This window comes from Sus scrofa, chromosome 1 (genome assembly GCF_000003025.6).
Source record: "Sus scrofa isolate TJ Tabasco breed Duroc chromosome 1, Sscrofa11.1, whole genome shotgun sequence".
In the NCBI taxonomy this organism is placed as follows: domain Eukaryota; kingdom Metazoa; phylum Chordata; class Mammalia; order Artiodactyla; family Suidae; genus Sus; species Sus scrofa.
In genome coordinates this window covers 83,494,870-83,508,458 of record NC_010443.5, presented here as the reverse complement: position 1 = coordinate 83,508,458, position 13,589 = coordinate 83,494,870, and the positions used below count along the sequence as shown (strand labels likewise).

Here is a 13,589-nt window from a genome sequence, read left to right as displayed (position 1 = left end):
AGGCCAGGGATCAAACTTGGGCCACAGTTGTGATCTGTGCCACAGCAGCGGAAATGCCAGATCTTTAACCCACTGCGCCACAAGGGAACTTCCTAAAAACAGTTTTTAAACTTAAGTTCTTTTTGTCCTTAGGATATATTCAACTAGGATGTATAAAACTCAAATTACTGAGTTTTATAGTTACTTGTCTTTGTTTCTATTATGTCACCAACTCTATAAATTGGTTCACTGGCTTTCAATTTTTTGAGAATGCTTTTCTAATATTTTCCTTTAGAATTATGTAAGATATGCACATGGTTCCAAATCTAAATAAAGCTAAACAAAGGTTACAAACTAAAGTTCCATCAGAGAAGTCTAGTTTCTCCCCCTTGTACCTCCACTCTGTTTCTTTCTCCTTGGCCCCTTTTTCAGTTGTTTGTTTTCCTTTTTTTTTTTTTTTTTGCCATTTCTAGGGCCACTCCTGAGGCATATGGACGTTCTCAGGCTAGGGGTCAAATCGGAGCTGTAGCTGCCGGCCTACACCAGAGCCACAACAATGCAGGATCTGAGTCGTGTCTGCGACCTACACCACAGCTCACAGCAACACCGGATCCTTAGCCCACTGAGCAGGCCAGGGATCGAACCCTCAACCTCATGGTCGGATTCATTAACCACTGAGCCACAATGGGGACTCCTGTTTTCCCATTTTCAATATATTCATATCCCCAAACATTCTTGAAGAGAGCCTGCCATTTTGTGTGTACTTTAGGTTGAACATTTTAAAGACATTTGTACACTGAATTTTAGATCAATAAGTCACTTTAGAAATGATACAGTCAAACCCCTAATCCTGAAGAAGAGAAAACCGGAGCTCTGGAAAGGTCAAAGTACCTCCAAAGCCACATAGCTGATTGCTAGGGCTAGAGCTCAAATTCACATCTCTTGTCTCGCCACATTATGTACATTACTCTCAAAGAATAATTATAGATAATCATAGTGGTTTCTTCATAAGCTGATCACCTGAAGTGAAATTTAAAGCAAAACGAATACGGAGATTCAACCCAATTCATTTTATTCTCTTGATTGTCATTTGGCTCAACCCTAATTCTATACCTTAAATGTGAGAGGACCAAGTCACCCTTTGAAATATGTGACTGTGGCTGCAATAGTTAGCAAAGCCCCTGTATCCTTTCTTCTGCCTTTTTTTTTTTTAATTAAAAAAAATGTTGATTATCATGATTTTCCCCTACTTAGCCCTCATCACTCCATTTCTGGTAGCCTGGGGAAGAAATCTGCATTTCTGTCCCGTATTACTTGGTAGCTTCTGGAAGAGGAGATTAGGCAAATGGAGAAGCCCTGTGATTGGTTTTGAACCGCATGAAAATCCAGTCTCTTGGTCTTTGCCTGTTTAGAACACAGGGCGGTGAACAGTGCCACATGTTTTTGTACTACCTAAAACTATGAATGATTTTTACTTTTATTTTTTAAACACTTATAAAAAAGTATTTGTCGAAACTCAACCATGCTTATCCCCTTAAGAGTCTATGGCTCTTTTGCCCTCTAACTGCAGAATTAAAAAGTTACAACAAAAGGCCTATGGCCTGCAAAGCCTAAAATATTTATGAACACTTGAATTCCTTCTTCTGTCCCTTCTATTACTTTGTCAACTATATACCATCAATTCTCTTGGCCAATTTACTCTATGGGTCAATCTCTTAAAAGCTTTATTCTGTTCAACTGAATTTTACAATGGTCATATCCCTTGTTTTTACCCATTCCAACATCACGTATCTGCATACCAGTGTACCTTTACTAATTCAACATTAATTGAGGAGTTCCTGTCATGGCTTGGTGGTTAACGAACCTGACTAGGGTCCATGAGAATGTGGGTTCGATCCCTGGCCTCACACAGTGGGTTAAGAATCCGGCGTTGCCGCAAGCTATAGCTCGGATCCTGAGTTGCTATGGCTTTGGCGTAGGCTGGCAGCTACAGCTCCGATTGGACCCCTAGCCTGGGAACATCCATGTCTCGGGTGCGGCCCTAAAAAGACAAAAAGACCAAAAACAAACAAAAATAAAAATTAATTGAGCATTTACTTTGTGTTCACTTGTACCAAAGGACCCCAAGTTTCTTTACCCTGCCTAGGAATTTTCCTCATAATAACCACCTGTCAGAAGTCCACAGCCTCAGAGCTGGCCCCTCCCTGCTGTTCTTCCCAATAGATGGGCCTGAATGAATCACCCACGGCCATACTCCCCCACCATATGTGTTTATACCTTTCAGGACTAATAGCTGCAAACTCACTTATGCTTCCTGAAAACTGAAAGAAAACACTCCGTTTTTCTGGTTACACCCAACTCAAACTACCCAAATTGAAAATGCCCTGGCACTAGTATCATAGATTTTAGTTTTAAAGTTCTTCCATTAGAATCCATTTCCTCTAAGACACATCCAAATGACAACCAGGCCTGGGTCCAATGTGCTGCCAGGATTAACTAGCCTTCTCTCTGATGGTAAGATTCCTCTGAGGGGCTCTGTTGTCCTCTCCCATGATATGCCTTGGTGGCACTTTCCCTCACTCCACCGCATAGGTTTTAATAAGTTTAAATCCCAAAGACAAGGGATTAGATTGCTTTATCCTATATGTAGGATCATTGTGAGATACCCCTTCATCCTACCCATCTAGTGAACATAAAACTTCAGGCACTTTCTAAGCCATAACCTTCCACCCCACACTTCCCAAGATGAGGCAGGGCTTTGCCCAAGATGATTTGTCCTAGGAGCAGAATAAAAGGATGAGTATGTCCCAAAGTTATATGTTAACTTCTATCCTAAAGGCAAAACCTTTTACAATCTCTAAAGTGGTAGGTGTTTATTTTTAAAAATCTTAATGTCTATTTTCTCTGGATGTTATACTTTATAGTTAAGTTTCCATTGATACTTAAATAGGTAGTTTATTCTTAGAAGACTGTTTTAATAGTGTTTTTAATAGAAAAAGCTTAAGATACCGAAGAACAAGTATAAGATACATTTTACTAAGCATTAAAGGCCAAGTATTTTATTATAAGCTCAATTCAATTGAGTCTGACAGTAACTTTTAGTTTCTTTTCAACAAGAAGCTAGCATAGACCCTCAACAATGCAAATATCCTCAAACTTTAATATATCAAGATTTGCCTGGGGAGTTTGTTTAAAAATATGGATTTCTTTCAAATCAAGATCACAATGAGTTATCACCCCACACTAGAGAGAATGGCCATCATTAAAAAGTCTACAAATAACATGCTGGAGAGGGCGTGGGGGAAAGGGAGCCCTCCTACACTATTGGTGGAATGTAAATTGACACAACCACTATGGAGAAAATTATGGAGGGTCCTTGAAAAACTAAAAGTAGAACTACCATATAATTCAGGAATCTCATGCATGGATATACACTCAGAAAAGATGAAAACTCTAATTTGAAAAGACACATGCACCACAATGTTCATTAGAGCACTATTTACAATAGTGAAGACATGAAAACAACCCAAGTGCCCATCGGCAGACAATTGACTTAAGACATATTATACACATACAATGGAATATTATTCAGTCATAAAAAAGGAAATAATGCCATTTGTAGCAAAATGGATGGGGCTAGAGATCATCATACTGAGAAAGACAAATATTTTATGATTTCACTTATATGTGGAATCTAAAAAAAAATACTACAAATGAATCTATATGCAGAATACAAATAGATCCACAGACATAGAAAACAGACTTATGGTTACCAAAGGGGAAAAGTAAGGGAGGAGGGATAATTAGCAGTATGGGGTTAACAGATACAAACTGCTATGCATAAAACAGGTAAGGAACAAGGATTTACTCTATAGCACAGGGTGCTATATTCAGTGTCTTGTACGAACCTATAATGAAAAATAATCTGAAAAAATATAACCAAATCACTTTGCTGCACACCTGAAACTAATACTGTAAACCAATGAAACTTCAATTAAAAACACAGATTTCTTGGAGTTCCTGTCATGCCTCAGAGGAAATGAATCTGACTAGGATCCATGAGGATGCAGTTTCCATCCCTGGCCTCACTCAGTGGCTTAAGGATCCAGCATTGCTGTGAGCTGTGGTGTAGGATGCAGATGCAGCTTGGATCCTATGTTGCTGTGGCTGTAGCATAGGCTGCCAGCTGTAGCTCCGATGTGACCTCTAGCCTGGGAAACTCCATATGCCATAGGTGTGGCCCTAAAAAGATTGAGAAAACAAAACCAAAAAAAAAAAAAAAAATTCTTATCCTGACCATCAGAGATTCCAACTCATTAGGTGCAGAGGGGGACCCAGCAATCTGTTTTATTAACAGCTCTGACATCCCATCCCTCAAGAACACAAATACACACATACACAAATGCACACAGGCCAACTGAACCTGAACCAGCACTACCACCTTCATGCACCTGGAGATTCTGACATAGATGGAAGACTGGTCCAATCTTTCAGTAAGACTAAAACCAAGGGATAGCCTTTTTAATCTCACCTGGGCCCACCTCACTCTTTGCCTCCAACCTTCCTCAACAAGAGGAAAGATGAGCTTTTACTAAAGTGTCTCCTTTTTTATAGATGGGACTTCAGCCTAGCTCACTGGCAATTGTATCACAAGGAGAAGCAGCCTGGCCATTCAAGAAAAAGTGCTGGAGAACAAATTTCATCCTCTGAGTTTCCAGCATATGTGGGAATTCAGATTTTCCTTATAAATGTAGAGTAACTGCTCAGTAGCTGCTTCCAACGTCATGCAGTGTCTATACAAATTCCTACTTCCTTGGGTTCCCCCACCCCAAATGTGAAAACAAATATATAACTAGACTTTGCTCCTCTATGATTCAGGACCCATGGGCAAATATGAATGGTCTAAGGCAGGACCATCCAACAGAAATTTCTATGATGCTGTTCCATGAATGCATTGTCCAATATGGTAGCCTCTAGCTACATGCAGCTCTTGAGTTCTTAAAATATGGCTAGTGAAAATGAAAACTTAACTTCAATATTATTTCATGCTAACTAACTTAAATTTAAATACACACATATGGCTAGTGGCAACTTCTTTGAACAGTTCAGTTTGTATCTGTGGTCATTCAGTCATATGCTTCATATATAAAGATCATAATACAGTTTATAATTACAGATTATAATCTCGGTTATACTTATAAATGTAGATATAATTATATTCATCCCCTTTGGAAGCTCCTAGGGTCAAATAAGGTTTTTAGTCATGTTTGACATCCTCAGATCAACCACAGCTTACAAGTTTCCACCTGGTAGAAATTCAAAAATTACCTCGTCAAATCAATCTATAACCAAGGCACACACATAGCTTAAACAGAGTGAAACAAAAAACACCTTGCACTCAACTACCTTTCTAGTCTCCATTCTCAGGGACCCACTTTTACCACCAGCAGTTTCTTCCTATCATTTACCTCCTTATTTCTAAGTAATGATGTTTTTACTCTCTTAATTCACAACACTGTAAATACCTATTGACTTCCTGTTGTGGTTGGGAGGGTCCTAGCTCTCTCAAAATACCCATCTTGCTCCCTCACCTTCCTCATAGTTATATCCCCATTTTTAGTTAAATCCCTATGTCGTGTTTTCATTGTTATATCATAATCTACACATATAAATATCATTCATTGCTGAGCCATGACATGCCCCATGATTACACTCCTTCTCTTGTGCTTTCCATTTCCCCCTAGAGTTACTGCCCACTCTGCCCCCTCTTCATTTGCTTGCTTTTATTTGAAATGGGGATGCATTTTTAGAACCCCCCCCAACAACTCTATGAAATGCTTCTTGTGAAATTTCAAACAGTCCACCCTGACAAACGAACTAAAAACGAGGCCCCTGGATCTCTCCATGCGCCCCTTTCAATCTAGTCTGTTCATTCACTAGGCTGAACTTAGAGCTGCATCTCTGCAACTCCCTTTGTTTTCTCCTGGACCTCATTTCATGAGATTCTTAGTTTATGCCTCCAAATTACTGGATCATGGTCAGGAGAAAAGTTGCATGGGTAGAAGATTTTTGTGTGTGACTTCGTAGGTCTAAAATAACTTTATCCTCACACTTGAATGATTGTTTAACTGGGTCAAGAATTGGCAGAAATGGGAAAAAACAGACATGAATCTGCAAGTAAGGAAATAATTTTCCCCTGGAATTTTGAAGATTTTCTTCTAGTTTGCAGCATTGTTGAGAGAGCTGATACACTTCTGATTCCCCTCTAATTCAGAGTCCTGTATCCATGTCTGTTTTTTCTCTCTGGAAGCTTTTGGAATTCTATTTCTGTTATTCTGAAATTTCACAATGGATATACTAGATATGAAGTATTTTTCACTCATTGTACTTGATATGTGATGGACCCTTTCAATCTGAAAACCTATATCCAAGGAAATTCTCTTTTATTGTTACTTTGAAAAATGTCCTCTCAGAGTTCTCATCATGGCTCAGTGGAAGAGAATCTAACTAGCATCCATGAGGATGCAGGTTCGATCCCTGGTCTCACTTAGTGAGTTAAGGATCCAGCATTGCTGTGGGCTGTGGTGTAGGCCAACAGCTACAGCTCTGATTTGACCCCTAGCCTGGGAATCTCCATATGCTACAGGTGTGGCCCCCCCCAAAAAAAAAAAGAAAAAAAGAAAAGAAAAAGATCCTCTCCATGGATTGGCTAAAGAAAACGTGGTACAAATATAAAATGGAATATTACTCAGCCATAATAAAGAACAAAATACTCCCATTTGCACCAACATGGATAGGCCTAGAAATTATCATATTAAGTGAAGTCAAAGACAAATTATCATACTAAATGAAGTCAAAGACAAATTATCATATGAGATCACTAATAGGTGGAATCTAAAAAAATGATAGCAAAGAACTTTACAAAACAGGAACAGACTCAAAGACTTCACAACCAAACTTACGGTTACCAAAGGGGAAATGTGTGGGGGTGGGGATAAATTAGGAGGTTGGGATTAACATATACACACTGCTATATACAAAATAAAGAGGGCCTACTGTATAGCACTGGGAACTCTACTCAATATTCTATAATAGTCTATATGGGAAAAGAAACTGAAAAGGAATGAATAACCAATTTACTTTTCTGTACACTTGAAACTAATGCAGGTTTGAAAGTCAACTATACTCAAATAATTTTTTTTTTCCCAACATGTCCTCTCCACTCTTTTCTCTTTATGAAACTATTTGTTAGGATATTGGACCTCCTAGATTATGCATCTGTATTAGCTTTTCTTCCTTACTGTCATTTATTTATTAGTTCTTTTTTCCTGGGTGCTCTCCTTGACTTGATCTGGCAAATTATGAGCAGCATTTTTAATTTCAAATATTTTAAATTTCTAAGTGCTGTTTGTTCTGGTTAGATTTTTACAGCTTTGCAATTTTATTTCATTCAAGATATTTATTGGAGTTAATTCTAGGTTTTTTTCCTTCAATTCCTTACATTGCCTCTGTTAGCCCCAAGTTTCTTTTTGATTTTTTTTCTTCTGATGGGGAAGGAATTTTCATATTGGAAGCTTTCCTTAAATGTCTGGTCATTTGTTCATGCTTATGAATGAGGCATTACAAGGCTGGCTGGAAGCCCTGCCTTACAGGTAGGCCTTGACAACTGGTACACCTCCATGTAGGGCAGTCAAGTGGGGCTCCAACTCTTTCACTGAAATGCCATCAGAATTATCTTTCTTTATAGGTCTGGTCAGTTCCCGACTTAGGATAAGAATCCTTCAATCCTCTCCTTGTGGTAGGAGTCTGGCTGCTGGTCCTCTCAGGTTAGATGATGAAAGGGTGCTAGAGGCTTCCACTGCCTTCCATCCACAACTAAAGCACCGTCCTCCTCTGTGCTTGGTATCCACAACTCCAAAAAGCATTTCTGAAATTTCTCTTAAGAAGTGATCTCTCAACTCTTACAGGATATGGGAGGGGTAGCCCTCCAACTTTGCAGAATGAAGTGGGTTGGGATCCAACTGCTCCTTAAACAGACCTCTTGTTTTCAGCCTCCTGACTCTCCTCCACCATGTGCCTGTGCGAAGTGCTTCCACTTTCTAAGAATTCCTGGTGTTTAGCAGGGTAAATTGCCCAGCTTCTCATTAGGAACCTCCCCCAACTCCACACCCCTGTCCCCTTTAGAGGTGATCTATCTTTTATCTGATAAATGGCTGAACACTCACACAATCATGTTCCATTTTCATATTATTACCATTCGGAGTTCCAGATACTTGTTGCCTGGATCCAAGATAAAGTTGAACACCTGTAATTTCGCTGTCATTACTGTTCTTTATTTTGTAGGGACTTCTGAAGAGAATTGGTCAGAGAGATTTTGCTTTTGCATCACATAACTAAGAGCGTCAGTAGTTCTCTCAGTAGAGCAAAGATGTTTGTTTTTTAAAAGAGGACAGAAAATTGTTCTCTTCTAATTAGAAAATGCCTGTCATTTATTCTCATTCATATTCTCAGCATGAGTTCTCATCTAAAGGACTTATCGATTTCCTTCATTACATGCTTAATACATAGAAAAGGAAGAAAAGCTATGACAGGAAGTCAAAAAAAAAAAAAAAAGCAAAGTTCATTTCATCTCTGGCAGTTCCTTCAACAACTTGGGCTTTACGTATTACCTCCATTCAGTGAGAGAGACAGACAACACATAAAGCCAAATTTTTAAAGGAGATCATGCCAACAGAAGTTAATATCTACATATAAGCATGGGGGCTTTCAACCCAAAGTTTTCTTTTGGAACGCCAAGAAAAATAATGAGGAAATGAAAACATTATGATTTAGTCAAAGGCACCAAACTTAGCCAAGGTGTTTATTTCTTCGCAAATATTTTTGATGCTAGAGTCGCAGACCAAAAGCACAGACATCTTCCACCAAGGAAGAAAATGCTCTCATCCAGCAGTTCCCCTGCCCCACCACTATGCTCCCAACTGCCCTGGGGTCCACAGCCCTCCCCCTTGGTTGCCATTAATTGGAATGCCTTCCCATTCTTCCTTTGTCTGAGGAAGTTCCCATCTCTTGTCCTACTGGGAGGCAGCACTCTCCCCCATTATCAAGACTAAGCAAGTCAGGCACGCTCTTTTCCCAAGACAAGGGTGCTGGCATGCGACCAGATCAGGTGTACCTGCTCCAACTAGCAATGAAAAGCTGCCCAGATCACAATCAGGGAGGGAGGGGAAGCCACTCCTGCAGTGGTGGCCATAGCAACCCAATCAGGTCCCCTGGCAGCAGAAGTAGCAGCAGCAGGGCCCACCCTGAAGCCTAAGTGCAGCCCTAACACCTTGTAGCTGTGGGGACAGGACCTCATGGCCATGGTGCCTGAGCCAAGTCCTCCAGACTTCTCTCCAAGGCCCACCAGCCTTTTAATAAGATTTCTTTCTGCTCAAGTCAGCTGGAGCTAAGGCTTTGATACATGCAAGTTTCATATTTTGCTGTTGAAAGAACTGAGAACTGAGGATGCAAATCTTTTTTTTTCCCCCAGTCTTTTTAGAGCCACAGCCATGGCATATGGAAGATCCCAGGCTAGGGGTTGAATCTGAGCTGTAGCTGCCACCTATGCCACAGCCTCAGCAATGCCATATTGAGCCACATCTGAGACCTACACCATAGCTCACAACAATGCTGGATCCTTAACCTACTGAGCAAGGCAAAGGATCAAATCCACGTCCTCATGGATGCTAGTCAGGTTTGTTATCACTGCTCCTGACGATTCAAATCTTGAACTATGAGATGACAACGAATATTACAGAGAGATAAGTAGAGATTTCTTTGGGTATAACAACTTTTTCAGTTTAAAAGCCTATATTTTTAAGAGTTCTATTCCAAGAAAACTAATATCCTTCTAACACTGCAAATGTCAGAGAACATATTCAAGCTTCTTGTTCAGACACCTGAGACCCAGAATGAGTGAGCCAGTTAGCCTTCCTCCTCATAACTGCCTAGACCCACTCCTCGGACATCACTGTGCTTAAGGACCTCCTCTGGGTCTGTACATCTGACTTCAAAATGCATATTCAGGCCAGGGAGAGGGGACCACACTCACAGAAGTAGTTAATAACTGTGGGAATCATATCTGAGCACTCTTTTAATTAAGCAAAGCTAATGAATTTCAGTGCCTTTTTTAAAAAAGCAGTATCCAGGTGGTGGTTTTAGGTATCATTACTATAAATAAAGGTGGTGGAAGCTTCAGGGAACCAGAGGTTAAATTCCTGAGAGAACTCTATTTTTTACCCAGGATTAAAATAAGCAACTCAAAAAGGAAAGGGAGGCAAAGGGGAAATTTTTCTTCAATAATAAACAAAGATCTATCTACAGCAGTCCAAATACAATATTGAAAATTAACTCAATACAGAGCAACAAACACTCCTGGTGGCCAAGGATGCAGATGACACCGCATGGCCCTGTCTTTACCTCAGACTGACCTCGTGGGTGAGGGTCAAAGGGAAAGTAGAATAGGGATGTGAAAACAAAAAGATATGTAAATGCAGTTAAAGGCAGACTGTCAAAAGCCAAAAAGAGTGTGGAAGGAAAACATCTTTCATTTGCTTTTGTCTTTATTTCTCACCCCCAATCAAATGTGCCACCCTGGGGCTCTCTGACCAGGCTAAACAGCACATTGTTTTCAGGCAGCAGGTGGAGTTGTTTAGAAAAAGGAAGGCACAACCATGCATGCTAACATTTTTTTTTTCCAAATTTCAAGGGTTCACAACAGACCTGAGAAAACCCTCAGCTTTCAATGGTCCTTCAAAGAGAAAGCATTTTCCCAGAAATCTCAAAGATGGGCTTTGAAATACCCACTGGCTCAGCATGGAAGACTGGATGGTAGTGTTTTCACTGTGAAAAGAGTACAGAGATAGTAGGGGAAGGGCAGGGATTTAAAGAAAGCCCATCCTGAGGCTGGAGGAGGAAATTTAGGAAAAGAGATGCCTCTACCTGGCGCCCCCCACCCCCGTCCCCCAACAGCCTCGGGTGGTGGGGAGGGAGGATGGGAAAAAAGGTGGGTTGAGAATCCCAGAAGGCAGGGTCACTTCTTTCTGGAACTCTTGGAGGACACCTTCTCACGAGGTGGCTGGGCCACCCCGGGTCAGTAGGGGGAAGATTGGGAGCAAGATTGCGCCTATAAGGTGAAAACAATCCAGAAAGCCTCTGGAGTCCTTTCAGAGGATTGTGAATGCCTCTGAGGATAACCTTGGTGTGTGAAGACTGTTCCAGCGGGTGTATGTTGTGTCTTGAGAAAACAGGTCCCAGCAGAGGCTGCCAGGCCAGGGGACCACGGGGTCACCCAGAAGCCTGAGAGGATTAGCAGTTCCGGCGGAAGCAGTGTTGAGAGAAAAAACAGTTGGAAGAGAACAGATGTCCAGAGGCAGCGCCAGAACAGTGAGAGGGCACGAAAGCCCACCAGGCAGACCTACCCGCAGCCGCATGCTCGGGACTCTTAACGCTTTCCTCGGTGCTGGAAGGAAGAAGGCAGAGTGGTTCTGAGGCCATACCCACCTGGTAGGGGGCGGCCACCTTCACTGAATTTAAGTCACCGTTGAGTTCACCAGTGATTGAATAAACCTGCAGTGGCAGAAGCACGTGTTTTCTATAGTTGATTGGTAGTAAATGAGTTTGGGAAATTCCTTTGCAGGAAACCGTTTCTCTTTCTACATGTGAGGTTGTGTGGACCTGGGAAATTGAAGGAAGAAGACCTTGTATAACGTGAAGGGTGGGGGCAAAGGGCCAGTATTTTTAAATAGGATTTTTTTTTTTTTTAAACAGTGCCTTAGTGAACTTAAGAGATTTTGACCAGCAGAAATGAGGTGGAGGCTTTCCAGGTGGCAGAACAGAACAAGGTTGATCAAAACCTGGGAAATGGGAAGAGGTGGGGAATGTTCAGGAAGAAGTGATGGCCCAAGTTGGCTGGAACCTAAGCTGCTCTGTAAAAATTCCACACTACTCTGTCCGCCAGAGCCCTTGCTCTGTTTCTCAGCGAAGGCAAGAGTTTTGACAACATCTATAGTGTAAAATACATTATATTCAGCGCTGAGTGATTCCTGAAAGCACAGGCCTGTTCCCTAGAAGCCCCATTGCCTCTGTCTGCTTCCTGTGCCTGCTTGCAAATGTAGTAAACAGACTTGCTACAAAATGACGGCTCTAGTGGGAAGTACCCATCTCTCCTGCTCTGTGTGTAGCTCTACCTCATGGAGAAGGGATCTTCCACCAGTATTTGGTCCTTTCATCAGATGCTAGGAAAGCTTTCACCACCCTGTTGGCCCTCATTCCTTGGATGCACCAATGGCTATTATAAGGAAGTGGTGGTTCCCTTGATGTGAGGTGGATTCTAGGCATTTTTTCTTGGCCGCGTCTGGGACTCACATTTGAAGTTCCTGGTCCAGGGGTCGAACCCTTGCCACAGCGGTGACAACACTGGATTCTTAACTCCTAGACCACCGGAGAACTCCAAGGCATTTTTACTTTGACAAATTCTCCAAAGGTGATACAGACCTATTTTTTTTTTCCACTTTTCTTGCCTCCTATTCCTTCATAGGAATATAGAACACTCTCTGGTACACATTTGGTGGCAATAACTACTTGTTGAACGAATGAATGAATGAGTGGACAGCCATGTGAATCCATTCCTCAAACTATAGTGTGCAATAGAATCAGCAGTAGGACTTGTTAAAATACAGGTTATTGGGTCAAACTGAAGAGTTTCTGATTCAGTATATCTGGCAGAGGGGCTGAAAATATCCCCCCAACCCCCACCCACCAGGTGATACCTGTGCTGTTGGTGGGGGAAGGGCCCACTTTGAGAACCACTCAACTACATTAATGTGGAAATCTCTTGAATACTTACGTCATAACCCCAAACTAATTGGTACCTTTAAATGTTTTGCTGACCATCTTCCCAGAAGCTTTTTTAGAAAAGAAAAAAAAAAATTCCCTATGATTTCTTGCGTAAGTTATAAGAGCAACTTAAAGGCACAGATTCTAAGCACTGAAAATTTCTGGAGGACCCGAGAATTTTGACTAAGAATTCCAGGAACCAGAGACTTCTGAATAAAATGTGAATTATCTTTTTCCATTCATAGGTTGATTTTTTTTTTTTTTTTGTCTTTTCTAGGGCCGCTTCCCACGGCATATGGAGGTTCCCAGGCTAGGGGTCTAATCGGAGCTGTAGCCACCAGCCTACATCAGAGCCACAGCAATGTGGGATCCAAGCTGAGTCAGACCTACACCACAGCTCACAGCAATGCTGGATCCTTAACCCATTGAGCGAGGCCAGGGATTGAACCAAAAACCTCATGGTTCCTAGTCAGATTCGTTAACCACTGCGCCACAACGGGAACTCCGATAGGTTGATGTTTTAATGACAGGATAAAATTGGAAAGTCATAGACTTCTCCTGTTTTACCCTTTGGCCTTCTTTAATATCACAGCAAAGCAAAAATCAAGCCATCCCTTTTGGAGTAACTGAGAATTGGAAAAAGAGAAGTTTCCATCCATTGCCTGGAGGAGGATCCATTTTGACTGTTCTGTTATCTTGTTACACCTACAGGGAAAAAAAAAGGCACAGTGTTT

At 41.3% G+C, this 13,589-nt stretch overlaps 1 long non-coding RNA gene across 1 annotated transcript in view; it reads right to left on the bottom strand.

Moving 5' to 3' along the window:
- Positions 1–11,999, bottom strand: part of LOC110260698 — a 42,163-nt gene extending 30,164 nt beyond the window's left edge. The window contains exon 1 of the long non-coding RNA XR_002344005.1: positions 11,439–11,999. This is a non-coding gene — a long non-coding RNA (uncharacterized LOC110260698). The remainder of the gene's footprint in view (positions 1–11,438) is intronic.